The sequence below is a fragment of the Gossypium raimondii genome, chromosome 11 (assembly GCF_025698545.1).
Source record: "Gossypium raimondii isolate GPD5lz chromosome 11, ASM2569854v1, whole genome shotgun sequence".
Classification (NCBI taxonomy): domain Eukaryota; kingdom Viridiplantae; phylum Streptophyta; class Magnoliopsida; order Malvales; family Malvaceae; genus Gossypium; species Gossypium raimondii.
The window spans coordinates 12992931-13011573 of NC_068575.1; the positions used below are offsets into that span (position 1 = coordinate 12992931).

The 18643-nt window shown below is 35.9% G+C and overlaps 1 non-coding gene and 1 pseudogene across 1 annotated transcript; one reads left to right on the forward strand and one right to left on the reverse strand.

Annotated features, from left to right (window-relative positions):
* Positions 1 to 18643, forward strand: part of LOC105801227 (protein PIR-like) — a 100622-nt pseudogene that overhangs the window by 13077 nt on the left and 68902 nt on the right.
* Positions 182 to 288, reverse strand: LOC128035022 (small nucleolar RNA R71). Its single transcript, XR_008191426.1, has one exon. It is a non-coding gene; the product is annotated as a small nucleolar RNA R71 (small nucleolar RNA).

Here is an 18643-nt window from a genome sequence, read left to right on the forward strand (position 1 = left end):
GCGCGATTCTTTCAAGTTAGTCGGAGTACCTGAAGATGCACTACGATTGAAGTTGTTCTCATATTTTCTAAGGGACAGAGCTCGAGCCTAGTTGAACTCATTGCCACCAAATTTAATTTCCACATGGCAAGAGTTAGTAGAAAGATTCCTCATGAAGTATTTCCCGCCTAACAAGAATGCTAAGTTGAGGAACAAGATCACTACTTTCTAACAAATGGATGATGAGTCCTTGTATGAGGCATAGGAAATGTACAAAGAATTATTACGAAATTTCCCTCATCATGGAATCCCACATTGTATCCAACTTGAGACGTTTTATGATCTTTTCAATGCTTACACAATGATGATAGTGGATGCTTCAGCTAATGGTGCTATCTTTTCTACGTCTTATAATGAGGCTTATGAAATTATCGAGAGAATTTCGAGTAATAATTATCAATGGCCAACCAATCGAGAAGCGTTAGGAAGACGAGTCACTGGAATACATGAAGTAGAAGCTCTCACTTCACTCGCATCTCCAGTATCCTGGATTTCCTCAATGCTTAAAATTTTACCACTAAAGGGTTTAATAGTTTTGTAGCACAACCACCGAATCAATTTGAAAATGTAGCCTGTGTCTATTGTGGGGAAGGGCATTTGTTCAAAAAATATCCATTGAACCCAAAATCCGTGTATTACATGGGTAACCAGAACCAAAACTAAGGAAGGCAATAACTACAATCCAATTCCTATAACACATCGTGGCGAAACCACCTTAATTTCTCCTGGAGTAACCAAAGGGCTGGACCTAGTAACACATACGCCCAACCTAGACTGACCCAACCACCTATTTTTATCCAAAAAGATTAGAAACAACCTCAAGTTGAGGCATCCAATGGCTTAGAAAACTTGTTGAAGGCATATATAGCCAAGAATGATGCCTTAATCCAAAGCCAAGCAGCTACATTGAAAAACCTGGAAAACCAAATGGGCCAGCTTGCAACTGAACCTAGAAACCAACCACAAGGTGCTTTACCTAGTGATACAGAGAATCTGAGGAATCAAGTAAAGGAGCATTGTAAAGTATTGACATTGAAGAGCGATAAGACATTAGAGCCCAACAGCATCGAAGTTGAAGAGGAGCCAAATGATGCTCAAGACTCAGAGGAAGTTCAATTGAGTGTTGAAATTTTAGTTTCACCGGAACCAGAATCTACAAAACCCGATAAGGTAATTTCTGAACTAATCAATTCTGATAAACTTATAACTTCATTAGATGCAGAATTGCCACAGAAGATGAATCAACCAGTTCCAGTAAAGAAGCCTCCACCACCCTACCCTCAAAGACTTCAAAAGTAGAAGCAAGAAGTTTAATTCAATATGTTCCTAGACGTACTCAAGGAACTTCATATCAACATTACATTTGTTGAAGCACTTGAACAAATGTCGAACTACATCAAATTCATGAAGGATATCCTGTCAAAAAATGAAGACTTGGAGAATCTGAGACGATAGCCTTGACAAAGGAATGCATTGCATACCTTCACGACAAACTACCCCCAAAGTTGAAGGATCCTGGATGTTTTACCATACCTTGCAACATTGAAGCAACATATTGTGGTAAGACATTATGTGATTTGGGTGTGAATATCAACTTGATGCCTATGTTAATATTTAGGAAGTTGGGGATAGGTGAAGTTAGGCCTACTACAGTTACAATTCAATTAGAAGGAAAAATCGAGGACGTATTGGTACGTATAGAAAAATTTATTTTTCCTACTGACTTTGTTATTCTAGACTTTGAAGCAAACAAAGAAGTTTCAATCATCCTAGGAAGGCCTTTTCTATCAACCAGAAGGACCCTTATTGATGTACAGAAGGGCGAGCTTACTATGCGTGTTCAGGATGATCAGGTAACATTTAATGTTTTTATTTCTTTACGATTTCTAGACACAATTGATGATTGTTCTACAGTGTCCAATTTAGAGGAATTAATCTTGGAAAAGGAACTCAACTATGTTGAGGACCCATTGGAACAAATTTTGACATCAAACCCTCCAAATGATGAAGAGGATGATGAATACTTAGCTTTGCTAGAACCTAATCAAAGGGGATTTAATCTATAATCCTGCTTTGAATCTTTGGAGTAAGAGAATAGGGATTTGTCAGAGTATGCCCAAAGATTAATCACGAGATGGTTGTAATAACATACTTGATTTATCATGTTTATTAATATAAGGCGTTACCATTATTATTTCAGTTTCTTTTCTGTGTGTATAAATAAATTGCTTTGTAATAATGTCCTGAGAATAGTATGATTATTCTTAAAAGGTTCTTAGTCAACTATTATTGTTGGATAGGACAACAATAATGCATTAAGACTAACATGTTTTTGATTGATGATAAAGAGTTGTCATTGATATGGAGTGTCAAAATCGATGCATGACTATGTGTGTTACAGAACAACATATTGGACTGACCCGTTATGAGTATGTTTCTTGGATTATTATGTAATTGTCACAACATTACTCATAGTGATTAATATGAATATGATCCTCAGACTTGGGATCATCATAATCCCAACATCGTGAGTTGTATATTTTGATACTGTCATATGTACACATTAACTGGTTGTTCTACAAAGGCTAATGTTGGATATACCACGATCTATGTAGAGGGATATGGTTGATCGATATGGGATAAGTCCCTCCTACATAATAGGAGTAATATCTTAGGCCACTTGATTGAGTGAGACTAGAAATGCATTGCCATGCTCAAATAAGCTGATATGAGATGTCATACTTATTTGTATATCAAAGTCTACTTAAGATATCAAGGAACATCGAATGAATTATGCAAGTGTGACTATTTCATGACTTGTGTTCAATCCAGAGATAAAGGACTTAAGGATTAATGCATGAAAGGTTAATCATAAAAAGGTTATGTTGAATCATGATTTCTTGTGACTTAGGTAGCAATGATGTATTGCTAGGTGCCACTCATTTTTTGTAACATTGGAATCATTCTAATATTATTGCTAATGTTACAAGAACTTACAGGGCCACATCCTATAATTGAAATGAACGGAATAAAACATAATTGGTTTTTTGTTTGGTTGTCGCATGAATTAAATTAATTATAGAATTAATTTAATTAGGTAATCAAATATCGAACACATTATATGTACAAGGTTGTTGTACACATAATGAGAACATGATTTTGGTTCATATATAAATTCAAATAAATATAGTTTACCGAATTTATTATTATAATTAATGTAATTATAATTTTTTGTTTTTAACATTATTATATTTATTTAATTTTGAGAAACCCTAAAAAAGATTTAGATATAAAATCTTGTTTTTCTTTGCTTGTTGGGTCTAGCAGCCATCAAAGCAAAGTCTTCTCCAAAATAGTTTTGGGAATTTTTTCTGTTCATTGTCAGCTGGGTGGATTACGTAGAGGTCAGAGTCATCAAAGATTGCGGCATGATTCGATAGTAGATAGATTACTCGTTGCCGAAGCATCACTGTCTACTCGAAAACACGATTTGGTAATTTTGAAACCCTTATTTCACCCCAATTTGTTCCTCACACATGGATCCATGCTTTGGATCACTGGGTGTTTTCTTTTTCCACTGCGCCGGAAGGGTGCCGACGTTCCAACAGTGGTATCAGAGCTTGTTGTGTGATACGGACTCTGGTTTAAATACTTGGGTGATGCAATTGTATAAGATGCATGCTTTAATTTTATTAAGTTTCTGACTGTTTAAATCGTTTAAGAATAACAGGATAACCATTCCTTTTGACAATGGATTAAATGTTAATCATGGTGTTATGGCATATTCGCTTTTATGTTATTTCTGTTAAGTATTAACAGATCTGTAATAGTGCGACGGTGGTGTTGATAGTTTCCAGTAAGAGTTAATTGGTTAGTGGAACAAGGGTTGTTCTGGCATGAAACCTCAAGGATTAAAATCCCAAAAACACGATTCTGTTGATAAAAGTTACTAAATCGTGAAGTTTCATTTGAATGGGGTATGCGGTTCGTACCGCGGGGGCTCCACCCCGCACCCTCCGACCGCCTCAGACCCCATCTTCTTAAGGTATGTTTTATAATAAATAAAACTTAGTGGGCCTTAAAAGTTGAAAGGATATGTTTTATAATAAATTCACCTTAACAAAATGTTGAATTATGTATACTATTTTTGACATGCACGGTGTTTGAAATGCATAGTTATAGCCCCCGATGGCCCATTTGATAAAATGTTGTAATTTTATAAATACGGCTTGCGTGTCGTGCCTTACTACTATTCTCTTGTATTTCTCTTTTCATCTTACTCCTTCGTATGTAAAACGAGTTTCTGTATATTGTAATTTGCAAGAGTGGATGTAGGCTAGACGAGAAGGAAGATGGGCCAACTAGTGTGGACCGATAGCTTGTGAAACGGCTTACAGCTTTAGGTTTCCTTTTGGTTCTCCCATTGGCTTGGGTTGCACCACCTTAGTTTATGGGCTATAACTATTGCATTTATTTATTGCTTTATGTATTCATGTATGAGATGTTATGGATGTCTAAAGCATGCCAAATTTTAAATATGTTAAAATTTGATAATCATGAACAACATTAATTGATGAGATCAATTAAATGGCTAAATGGACTAAAGTAAACCATAATTGGTGAGATGGAACAACCTTAATAAAATCTCTCTATTAAAATATTAAGTCAACATAGCCTTCCAATTTTGCCTTCGTTAAGGCCTCGATCAATACTGTGTAGGTTATGCTAAAGCGAAGTACTAGTATTTATCTTGGTTAAACGCGAAGAATAAACAAGTGATATTCGCTGGTTAAAATTGGTTAATGACTTAACTAGGTTATTCTAATAGGATTAGAAACCTAGAGGCAAGTAATTTGGATAAATCATAAGATGATTAGAACAAGAGTTGTTCACCAAACTTTAGGAGTTACATATGATGTAATTAGTAAGTGTTGCTTACCTAGATAACCATAATCTTGAGAGTAAAGCCAAAGCTGACTTAAGAGGAGGTGAAATATGGATCCTTAACCCACTAGAAATACTTTTTGAGAAAGTCTTTTCGAAACTAATATATGAGGGTTATTAATTTTGTAATAAAACAGTGGGAACATCATTTAATAAAGTCCTTTTAATGATTGTTATAAACTTGGTAAATTTACACACGCATATTTTATTCTTGTAGATATATTATAGCTGCAAACACTAATACACTCTCATTGTGATTGGTCCTTGAAAAGGACAAATTGAATGGTTTGAATTTCTTTGACTGGTTCCGTAACTTGGGGATTGTCCTCAAACAAGAACTAAAATTATATGTCATTGAACAACCGCTTCCTAATGAACCACCCGCTAATGCCTCGAGGGCTGATAGAGATGCTTACAAGAAGCATCTTGAAGACATGGTTGACGTTGGATGTCTTATGCTTTCCACTATGAATCTTGAGCTTTAGAAGCAACATGAGGACATGGTTGCTTATAAAATGATTGAGCACCTGAAAGAACTTTATCAGGGGCAGGTTCGATACCTCTAAGGCCCTATAGTAGGACCTCATGTCCTTAAGATGATTGGCTATATTGAAAGTTGTCTAAGCTTGGGTTTCCATTGAGCCAAGAGTTGGCCACTGATGTTATTCTGCAATCGTTGTCGGATAGCTACGCCAGTTTGTCCTCAATTTCAATATGAATGAAATTGACAAGACTCTACCACAATAGCTCAGTATGTTACGAACTACTGAAAGTAACATGAAAAAGGTTGGACCCAAGCCCATACTGATGGTCCGTAATAATAAGGGCAAGGGAAAGGCCAAAGTTCAGACAAAGCCCAAGGGCAAAGGTAGGCCCAAGCCTGGAAAAGTAAAGGCTGCATTGAAACCTAAAGGTGGGGTGGCTAAGGAAGGAAACTGTTTTCATTTTGGTGTGACTGGACATTGGAAGCGAAACTGCGCTATTTATCTTGAGGAAGTCAAGAAGGCCAAAATAAGCGGAACGTCTACTTCAGGTATTTATGTTATTGATATTAATTTATCAACTACTACTTCATGGGTATTAGATACTGGTTGTGGTTTTCACATTTGTACTTCTGTACAGGGACTACAAAGGAGTAGGACTTTGGCTAGAGGAGATGTGGACTTGTGAGTTAGAAATTGAGCAAAAGTTGCTGCATTAGCTATGGGAACATATTATTTATCTTTGCCTACTGGACTTGGTTTATGTTTAGAGGATTGTTATTTTGTGCCCAGTTTGACTAAAAACATTATTTCAATTTCTTGTTCAGACAAAATTGGTTTTGAGATAATTATTAAGAATAATTGTTGTTCATTTTATCTCAATAATGTTTTCTATGGTTCGGCATAATTGATTAATGGCCTCTATATTTTAGATCAAATGAATCCCATTTACAACAAAATACTAAAAGATCGAAAATAAATTACTCAAATCAAACTTATCTATGGCATTATCGTTTGGGCCACATAAGTGAGGAACGCATATCCAAGCTCCATAAAGATAGTCTCTTAGAGTCATTTGTTTTTGAACAATTTGAAGTATGTGAATCTTGCTTATTGGGAAAAATATCTAAATCTCCTTTTACTGGTAAAAGTGAACGAGCTAGTGATTTATTGGGCCTAATAAATTCTGATGTATGTGGGCCAATATATGCACAGGCTAGAGGTGGATTTCACTACTTCATTACCTTCACTGATGATTTCAGTAGATATGGGTATGTCTATCTCATCGGCCATAAGTCTGAGTCCCTTGAAAAGTTCAAGGAATTCACTAATGAAGTACAAAATCAACTAGGCAAAACTATCAAGACACTTCAATCTAATTAAGGTGGAGAGTATTTGAGCCAAGATTTTGATGATCTTTTGAAGGAATGTGGGATTGTCTCACAAATTACTCCTCCTGGTACTCCTCAATGGAATGGAGTTTTCGAGAGGAGACTGTTAGACATGGTTCGATCCATGATGAGTCATGTTGATCTACCGACTTCCTTTTGGGGACAAGTACTTGAGACAGCTGCTTTCACACTAAATCGTGTTCCATCTAAATCAGTTTAAAAGATGCCATATGATATGTGGACTGGGAAACATCCTAGTATGTCTTTTATGAAAATTTGGGGTTCCGAAGCTTATGTTAAATGTCAGATGTCTACTAAGCTTTAACCTAAATTTGAAAAGTGTGTTTTTGTGGGGTATCCAAAAGAAACCAAAGGATATTATTTCTTTAATCCCACTGAGAATAAAATACTTGTAGCTCGGACTGGTGCCTTCCTAGAGAGAGAATTTGTTTCTAGAAAAGGAAGTGGGAAAAAGATTAAACTTGAAGAACTTCGAGAATCACAAAATACCACTGAACCAGATATAAAACAACAACAAATTCCACAAGAAATTGAGCAACAAGTAACTGCTGTAGAAACTCAACCATTGTGTAGATCTTTAAGAGAACACCAAGCACTTGAGAGATATGGATTTCTCATTACAACGCATGGTGACATTCTTCTTATAGATCAAGATGAGCCTAGGATTATCAAGAAGTGGTGACGAGCCCAGACTCTAAGAAATGGCTTAAGGCCATGAGATCTGAGATGGATTCCATGTATGAAAACCAAGTATGGACTTTGGTTGACCCACTCGAAGGGGTTAAAACCATAGGGTGTAAGTGGGTTTTCAAAAAGAAAACCGACATGGATGGTAATGTACAAACATACAAGGGGCGATTAGTCGCTAAAGGTTTTCTCCAAGTTCATGGTGTTGACTATGATGGAACCTTTTCTCCTGTAGCTATGTTTACATCCATCAGGATCTTGCTCGCTATAGCTACATTTCATGACTATGAAATCTGACAGATGGATGTCAAAACAGCTTTCCTTAACGACAAAACTTGAAGAGGATGTGTACATGACACAACCTGAAGGTTTTGTCAATCCAAAGGATGCTAGAAAGGTATGTAATCTATAAAGATCCATTTATGGATTAAAGCAAGCTTCTCGAAGTTGAAATCTTCGTTTTAACGATGCAATCAAAGAGTTTGGTTTTATCAAAAATGAAGATGAGTCATGTGTTTCCAAGAAAGTTAGTGGGAGAACTATAACATTCTTGGTACCGTATGTGGATGACATACTAATCATAGGAAATGACATACCTACCTTGTAGTCTATTAAGACTTGGTCAGAAAGTTGTTTCTCTATGAAGGACTTGGGCGAAGCCACTTACATTTTAGGAGTGAAGATCTCTAGAGATATATCAAGACGACTACTAGGTCTAAGCCAAAGTAGATACATAGATAAAGTATAGAAAAGGTTCAGTATAGAAGAATCTAAGAGAGGATTCCTACCTATGAGACATGGTATTTCACTCTCGAAGGAAATGTGTCCTTCAACTCCACAAGAGAGAGAACGCATGAGTAAAATTCCATATGCTTCCGCTATTAGATCTATCATGTATGCCATGTTATGTACCTGTCCAGATGTCTTATATGCCTTAAGTATGACGAGTAGGTACCAAGTAGATCCGGTGAAGGTCACTGGACCACAGTCAAGAATATCCTTAAGTACTTAAGAAGAACTAAGTATACATTCCTAATATATGGAGGTGAGGAAGGGTTAAGTGTAAAAGGTTACCCTGATGCTAGCTTCCAAACCAACAAGGACGATTCTCGATCACAATCACGTTTTGTGTTTTGCCTTAATGGTGGTGCTGTAAGCTGGAAAAGTTCAAAGAAAAGTACAGTAGCCAATTCTACAACAGAGGCCAAGTATATTGCAGCTAGTGAGGCAACAAAGGAAGTGGTTTGGATCAAGAAGTTCATTACTAAACTAAGGGTTGTGCCTAGCATATTAGATGCTATAGAACTCCGATGTGATAATAATGGAGCCATTGCACAAGCTAAAGAACCCAGATCTCACCAGCGATCCAAACATATACTTAGATGCTACAATCTTATTCGAGAGATTATCGATCGAAGGAATGTAGAGATATGCAGTGTGACTATTCCATGACTTGTGTTCAATCCAGAGATAAAGGACTTAAGGATTAGTGCATGAAAGGTTAATCATAGAAAGGTTATGTCGAATCATGATTTCTTGTGACTTAGGTAGCAATGATGCATTGCTAGGTGCCACTCATTATTTGTAACAATGGAATCGTTCTAATATTACTGCTAACGTTACAAGAACCTACAGGGTCACACCCTATAGTTGAAATGAACGGAGTAAAACATAATTGGTATTGTGTTTGGTTGTCGCATGAATTAAATAAATTATAGAATTAATTTAATTGGGTAATCAAATATCGAACACATTATATGTACAAGGTTGTTGTACACATAATGAGAACATGATTTTGGTTCATATATAAATTCAAATAAATATAGTTTACCGAATTCATTATTATAATTAATGTAATTATAATTTTGATTTTTAATATTATATTTATTTAATTTTGAGAAACCCTAAAAATGATTTAGATATAAAATCTCAGTTTTCTTTGCTTGTTGGGTCTAGCGGCCGTCAAAGTAAAGTCTTCTCCAAAACAGTTTTGGGGATTCTTTCCGTCCATTGTCAACTGAGTGGATTACGTAAAGGTCGGAGTCAACAAAGATTGCAGCTTGATTCGATAGTAGATCAGATTACTCGTTGCCAAGGCGTCGCTGTCTACTCAAAAACACGATTCGGTAATTTTGAAACCCTTATTTCACCCCGATTCGTTCCTCACACATGGATCCATGGTTAGGATCATCGGGTGTTTTATTTTTCCACTGCACCGTAAGGGTGTCGGCGTTCCAACAGGATTATGCTCAACCAAAACTGTCAATCGAGAAGCCACCTAAATTAGAACTGAAGGTACTTTAATCACATTTCAAATATGTTTATTTAGGTAAGGCTTCTACTTTTCATGTGATTGTTTTTGTGGAATTAACCGTTGAACAAGAAGAAAAACTCATACTAGTATTGAAATAATTCAAGAAGGTAATCAAGTGGACCATAGCTAATATTCGTGGTATTAGTCTGTCTTTATACATGCACAAGATAATCCTAGAAGATGGTGAAAAAGGGACGACTAATGGACAACGAAGACTAACCCCATCATGAAGGACGTGGTAAAGAAAGAAATCATCAAGTGGTTAGGTACGAGTATAATTTACCCCATCTCAGACAGTTCGTAGGTAAGTCTGGTCCATTGCGTGCCAAAGAAAGGAGGTATTATGGTCATTGAGAACGAGAATAATGAGTTGATACTTACTAGAACGGTTATGGGATGGAGAATTTGCATTGATTACTGGAAACTAAACAAGGTGACTAGGAAATATCACTTTCCTTTTACCTTTTTGGATCAGATGCTGGATAGACTCGTAGAGCAAGACTATTACTGTTTTCTTGATGGATACTCGCGGTATAATCAGACTACAGTAGCATCAGAAGATCAACACAAGACAACATTCACCTACCCGTACCGTACATTTGCATTTAGATGCATGCCATTTGCTTTATGTAATGCACCTGCTACATTTCAAAAATGTATGATGTCTATGTTTACTGAGAAATACTTGAAAGTATTTATGGATTATTTTTAGTATTCAGAGATACAAATGATGATTGCCTAGCTAATCTAGCCAAGGTACTATGGCGATGCAAAGAAACAAACCTCGTACCCAACTAGAAAAAGTGTCATTTCCTGGTATGAGAAGGTATTGTTCTAGGGAATCGGATAACGATACATAGAATCGAGGTAGATAAAGCAAAGGTAGACGTTATTGAGAAACTCCCACCTTCAACATCTATAAAGAGGTTTAGGAGCTTTTTGAGTTACGCCGTTTCTATAGAAGATTTATCAAGGACTTCTCCAAAATTGCTAAACCCTTATGCAAATTATTGGAGAAGGACACGGCGTTCCAATTTGATGAGGAGTGCTTAAGAGCTTTCAAAGATTTGAAGAGTCAGGTAGTTTTAGCACCCATAATCATCATGCCAGACTGTGATTTCCCATTTGAATTGATGTGTGACGCAAGTGACTTCGCGATAGGAGCTATCATGGCCAGCGAAGGAACAAAGTTTTTCATCCCATCAACTACATAAGTTGGACTCTAATAGGAGCTCAACAGAATTATACGGTAACAGAGAAAGAGTTACTTGCTTTTGTGTTTGCTTTTGACAAGTTTCGATCCTATCCTGTAGGTACCAAAGTGACTGTTTATACGAACTATTCGACAATTAAGTATTTACTTGCCAAGGAAGACACTAAGCCAAGATTGATTCGATGGGTACTTCTACTTCAAGAGTTCGATCTAAAAATTCAAGATCGAAAGGGAGTAGAAAACCAAGTAGCAGGCCACTTGTCCAGATTGGAGCTGCAAGAAGGGAATTCTCCACTTATACCCATTCAGGAGACATTTCTAGATGAACACATACTGAAGGTAAATCATGTCCATAATACCCCTTGGTATCCTGATATTGCTAACTATTTAGCTTGTGGTTTGATACCGATTGATAAGACGTATCATCAAAAGAAAAAGTTTCTTCACGATGTGAAGTACTATTTCTGGGAAGAACCATACTCGTTTAAAAAGTGTGCAAATCAAATGATCAGGAGATGCATGGAAAAAGATGAAGTACATAAGATTCTATATCATTGCCACTCAACTTTGAGTGGGGGACACTTCAAAGGTACACATACTGCGACTAAAGTATTGCAAGCCAATTTTTTTGGCTAACACTATTCAAAGATGCATATGCTTACGTAAAGAGTTGTGATTGAAGTCAAAGGGTTGGAAACGTCACCAAAAAGAATGAGATGCCCCGAACAAACATCATTGAGGTAGAATTATTCGATGTTTGGGGTATTGACTTTCTCGATCCTTTCCCTCCATCTTTTGGTCATAGGTACATATTGGTAGTAGTAGACTACGTGTCTAAGTGGGTTGAGGCCAAGGCATATCTAACGAATGATGCTAAGGTTGTGATGAAGTTTTTGCAGAAGTATGTGTTCACAAGGTTTGGAACCCCAAGAGTTATCATTAGTGATGAAGGGTCCCATTTTGTGAACAGATGGTTGAAATGGTTACTCGAAAAACATGGAGTGAAGAACAAGGTTGCCACAGCTTACCATTCGTATACAAATGGGCAAGCTGAACTGGCAAACAAAGAGATCAAAGGCATACTCGAAAAGGTAGTTTGTCCGAACCGATGAGATTGGTCCAAAAGATTAGACGATGCTTTATGGGCCTACAGGACAGCATACAAGACACCTTTAGGGATGTTACCCTATAGGTTGGTCTTTGGGAAAGCTTGTCATCTGCCCTTGGAGTTAGAGCATAAACTTTGCTGGGCTCTCCAACAATTCAACTTGGATCTTAAGGTTACTAAACAGAAATGGATGCTCCAACTCACCAAGTTAGAAGAATTTTGAATGTTCTCATACGAGAATGCCAAATTACTCAAGGAAATACATAAGAGATGGCATGACAAGCACATTCAAGTTTGGGAATTTGAAGCAGGTCTGCAAGTCTTGTTATTTAACTCTAGATTAAGGTTCTTTCTAGGTAAGTTAAAATCACGTTGGTCCAGTCCATTCATGATTCACCAAGTTTATCCATATAGAGTTGTCGAACTTTAAAGTAAGGGAGGTAATTTTCGAGTTAATGCTCAGTGCTTAAAACATTATTGAGGGGATAAAATTGAACGGGATAAAATCACGTTCATTGATATTTAATTTTTCTTGTGTTTTTTTTTAAATAAATGATTTAGGGTATACTTTCGGAATTAGTATGTTTAAATAAATTCTATCTAGGAGATTGGAACTTAAGCAGGACCGCTTGTGACCCTCCAATCTTTCCTGGGAAATGATTTTAACATAATCTTCCTAGAAATTATTCCCAAAATGGAAAAATAATTTTTTAATGTTTTAAATAAATGGGTCAATTTTGATCCAAGTTGTAATTGCAACTCAATTTCAAATTTTCTTTAAGTCTAGGTACTTAATTGAACTATTTTCAAAATTTGGTTTCTTTTTTTGTAAATATTTTCAAAAGGCATCTAGAATAAATGTTTTAATTTAATTTAATAAAAAGATGATATTAACTAGTATATAATTATATTTATTATAATATAGATTAATTATTATCAACTTTGCATAGATTAGGATTAGTTTAAATTTGATCATATTTTAGTTCATAAGTTTTTATTTTAATAGCAAATAATAATTTAATTTGCATTATATTAATTATTAATTTTTTCTAAAAATTCTAATTAAATTCCTACTCCCTTCACTATAAATTTCACCCACCTTTTCCTTTTTTTCACTCATCACTCCATCAATCCTAGCAGCCAAAACCCACCAAGTACTGAATCACTTAGTGCCAAATTCTCTAGCCGCAACACTGCCCAGCTCCACACGGTACCCTTACGCCTAGCAGCAACCCCATTTGGCCAACCCACACACACACCCAATAGCTCATGCCACTATTGCCACTCGAGCTAGACCTGCTCTCATCCACCCACTCCCGTGCGCCAACACACCAGCCCTGCTACTCGCCCGATAGTGTTGTCTTTTGCCCGCGCATCTACTCACACTATGCCTTGCTACTCGCACCAACACCCTTGCCGGTCGCACCACACCATCAAGACACCCTATAACCATCCTTAAACTGACTTCTTTTGATTTATATTTATTTTCTTTTAGTTCTTAATTTTTATATAAAGGTGGTAAGACAAATTTTTCTCCTAAATTTTAATTTTATTTAATTATTTAAGTTTTCAATTTATTGAATTATTAATATTTTGTACTAATTAAATTTTGAGAAAATATTTTTTCTATCTATTGATCAGGTTAATCATGCCTCGCAAAAGAACTCGTGCCTCTGCCCAAATTGACAAATCACAAAACAAATTCCCTATGAAGAAGCCAAAGCAAGATACGAAAGTGTTTTAAAAAAATCAATAGATGCACCCAGAAAAAGGCTTTACGTTGAAAGAAAGCAACTATATTGATTTCATGGCGCGCATTCGACAAATTGCTGAAGCTCTTAATTAGGAATTATTTTGTGAGAAAATACCTAGTGCAGATGAGGAGTTAGTTCATGAATTTTACGTGAATTTGACCTCAAGCGAATTGACAGAAGTTTCTATTCGAGGAATCAAGGTACTAATAAACTCAAATTCTATTAATGAATTCTTTGAATTACCTAATTTCGAAGACGATGAATATTCTTCCTTAATGAGAAATATTGAGTCTGAAAATCTATAACAAATTCTCGAGGAACTTACAGTTCCAGGTTCTAAGTGGACTATGTCAAAATAAGGAATTCACACTTGTCGCAGAGAATATTTGACACCACTAGCAAAGGTATGGTTCTATTTTATTCGGTTTAGCCTTATGCTTATTTCACATAGGACTACAATTTCATCAGAGCGAATGGTCTTGTTATATTCAATTTTAACTGGAAAGACCATTGATGTGGGAAAAATCATTCTGAGGGAAATACATAATTGTGCCGCCAAATGTTCTGGCCCAGCTTACTTTCCCTTTACGATAATAATTTTGTGCTTGAAAGCTCAAATTCTTACAAACGTAAAGAAGACAGGTTATAGCCACGGCACAATCATATATTGGGACCTCTACCGAATAACCGGAGATTCTATTTTCTAGCAATAAGTTGGAGAAAGTGAGGATCCCAAAGAAGAAGAAGAAGAAGAAGATCCCATAGAGATTGAACCAATGCAGTCAATTGAAATCCTTGATAAGGTAGAACTAATGGAACTAGTAACTGAACTTGATGTCGAAACTTCAATGTTCAGGACTCAATCACCTCGCTCAGGTATTCAAGCTGAGCTGTGAAAGTTTGATGGACATAATGCAACATATGCAGTGGCAACAACAAGCTTACTGGAGATATTAAAAAATACGGGGTGACTCAATAAGAAGCGCTCTTACTAAAATATTCAATGTCTCATTTATTTTTTGTGCCTGAGTTTCCAAATTTCATATTTGAACTATGGAGTCCACTATCGAAGAGAGACCGAAGCATTCATGCAAAAACAAAGATGATGGAGCAAAAGATCAGTCGAATTCAGAGGGATTTACAAATAAATAAAAATGGGGGATCTTGACTTTATTTTATTTTTATTCTTAGGTTATTTAATATTTTAGGATTAGATTTTATTAGGAATTTTTATTTTCGCATAATAAAACAAGAGGTGGAAATCATAAATAAAAATGAACAAGTTGCAAAGTACAAAGTGTGTCAATAAATATATACATGTCTAGGATTGGATCTAAAAAGAGCGTGGTACTTAAGCAGTCAAATTGACTCACCTCCTCTTTTATAAAATCCTACCTAGTGTATAGTATCTATTCACTTTTTACAATGAGGACATTGTTCATCTTAAGTAGGGGGGCCGAAAATTTGAAATTATTTCCTCTCAGAATAATTTTTTCTTTTAGTTATGATTAGGTTATATTTTTCTTCAAAAATTTGAAATTTTGTTAAGTATGCTAAACTTCAGCATGAATAAAGTTTGATTATTTCAATAATTGTTATATTAGCTGAATTATGACATAAATGTATTCATAATAAAGCATGCAAATCATACCATAAAATTTTTAGTTCCTTAGGAAAGTTAGGCATGCATGAAAGTTTAAGTCTCTAGAATTGACTTAGTAGTTTCTTTAGGCGATATCTTAGGAAGCATGAAATATTGAAAATGATCTAGGCAACTTTTGCTTGGACCGCTTGAGCCTTTCATGCCAACCTTGATGAATTTTTACCCTTTGAAACCCAACTTTGAGACTATATGGCCTAATTTTATTTGAACCCTTGTAATATTTAGCCATCACTTTTCTCTTCATTATCTTATAATTGTACTAAACACTAGACTCGGTACTATTCAAAACATTCTTTGAAAATAAGTTTGGGGGAGTTAAAAAGAAGTATCAAATGCACAAAAAATTGTAGTACATAAAGCAAAATGCTCGTGAAAAAAAGAGAAGAGGATACGTACTTGAAAGAAAATAAATGTACAAAAGAGCATGTGAAAGCAAAGTAAGTTGGTGTATTGAAGGTAATTATTTCGAAGGTCTGATTGAAGCTTAGTATAGGGTTTTTAGCCTAAATTTATCTATCTTTTACTTACCCCTAGCCTAGCCACGTTACAACCTTTTTAAAGACCTATTGATTCAAGTTTCTATGCTACCTACATTAGTGGAGGGAAATTGCTATGTTAAACATATGAAGGCATAAGTTAAACTTAATGATTGCAACTTAATCTTGAATAAGGGAATAAAATCAAATTGGTAGGAATTTAGCATGTCTTTATTGAGAAAGCATTTAGTCTATTTTTGCTATCATAAGAATAATTGAGATTAATTTGAATGATATGTATACATAAGTAGCATAAATATCAAATTTCTTGTTATTGACCATAAGGATACTAAAATCATAATTTTTGGAAGAATGTTGTTCTGAAGGAATTTTTCAAAGGTGTTTCTGAGAAATTCTTTTCAAATTTGTGCATTACTCGGGACAAGCAATGAATTAAGTTTGGGGTGTAGAAACACAAAAATATACACACTTTTCATGCCCTTTTTTAACTCAAATTCTAGCAGTTTCGGTAAAATTCTTGTCAAAAAAATAAAAATTATAAAATAATTAAATTGGACTCAAATTATGAACATGTTAAATTTTAATTAATTTTATATCAAATTTTGATTAATTTTGATTATTTTCGACAAGTTTGCACAAAGGGCGAAAAATGAATCTGCAGACACTACTAGAAGAGCAAAATCGAGAAGAAATTTTGAAGCATCAAGGCAAATTAAATTTTTTAGCCTAATACGGTCCAAATTATGTGTATTAATTCATAATATAATTGTAACGCCCCAAAATTCAAGTCTTTAATTTTTGTATGTTCTGGCAAAGATTGTTTGTTTTGTTTATTGGCTAAGTGATTTGGGTGTGTTTGGGAGTGTTTGAGAAGCCTGGGTTCAAGTCTTGGCCTTGGCTCAATTTTTAGTTTTTCTCTTAAATGAATCTTGACACTGGCACTTAGGCCTTTTATTTATTAATACTGGTTTTATGACACAAAGAGACTCTTGGTCCAGTGGTAGGTAGCGTGTGAGGTATCCTTGAGGTCTAAGGTTCAAGTTCTGTGATGTACAAGGAAGTAATTATTTTGCTGCATGAGTTGTGTATGTAGTAGTGTTGGACTGAAACACAGTAGTGGAGAGTTTGAACTGGTCATAGAGAGGGAGTTGAGGAAGATTGGTGGAGAAAATAAAGGAGGGATAAGTCGAGGATTTTTAGGAGGAAATCAAGGAATTTGATTAGGAGGGGGAAGTTGTGTCATTTGGGGAGTTTTGAGTGTGGGGATTTCGGCTAGGAAGAGTTTTGGGGTCTTTTTCAGCTTTTGAGGGATTAATGGTTTTTATTTTATTTTATTTTTCTCTCTGTCTCCTTCGGTGTGGGTGAGTATTTTTGTTTTCTCCTTTTTCTTTTGGTGCTTAACCTTGCAAAGACTTCAAAGTATCTCTCGGGTTTGTTCGTTTTGTTTTTCTACCTTTCCCTTTATGCCCTTTTCGTTTTGGCCGAATAGCCTTTGGTTCTTTCCTCTTTCCCTTGTGGCTGAATATTGGCTTTCTTTCTTCTTCTCTCTTGGCTGACTACTACTTTTCTCTCCCTCTTCATCTATTCAATTTTGTTATGAATTGACAACTGTTTTCTGACAGTTCAATTTCCACGAAGAGTGAAGGAGTATCAAGTGATATTATAGTCGTCGAGACCTCTCTCCCATCACTCGGTCAAGGTAAGTATGTGGGCTAGTGTTTTTCCTAGGTGTAGATCGTATGTCCTATGGTTCTGAAAATTATCATGTGTGGATTTCAACCACGTGATTACGCAATCTTGTTTAATCCATCCATTTGCAATGCAGATATCCGTCAAGAAGAGTGCAGTCAACTTTCATCAGTGGATTAGGTGGGCTAAGTCACTATTGCCAGTCAAGGCAAGTATTAGTTCAATTTTTGGTTAAGGTTGCAAAGGAAGGAGAATACCCCCATTTTGTTTAGCAACTAATGGAAAACGTGTTTGAATGTAGGTATTCGTCGATTGTTGTGCATTTACATAAACAGGTGTGTAATCACCCACTGCAACTGTAGTTCGGTGAAAAGCTGAAAGGCAGTTAACACGACATTTGAGACCACACGGGCGTGTGACCGCTTGAGTGGTAAGCTCAACGTGCAAATCATGGGCAAATGATCGAATTACCCTCGAAGGGTAAAATGACCGAATTACCCCCGAAGGGTAAAATGATCGAATTACCCCTGAAGGGTAAAATGATCGAATTACCCCCGAAGGGTAAAATGACCGAATTAGCTCCGAAGGGTAAAATTACTGAAGTACCCTCGAAGGATAAAATGACCGAAATACCCCTATAGGGTGAAATGACTATTATACCCCTAGGAGTTGACATATGTGTATGACCGATTTGCTCTATGATACATATATATGACAGTTACTGAGTATGACATACTGCATACACGTATAATACATGACATGACATACTGCATGGCGGATTCTGATATAGTGGAAGTATATTGTACTGGTGGTTTTGCCACATATCTTGATCTTGGCGACT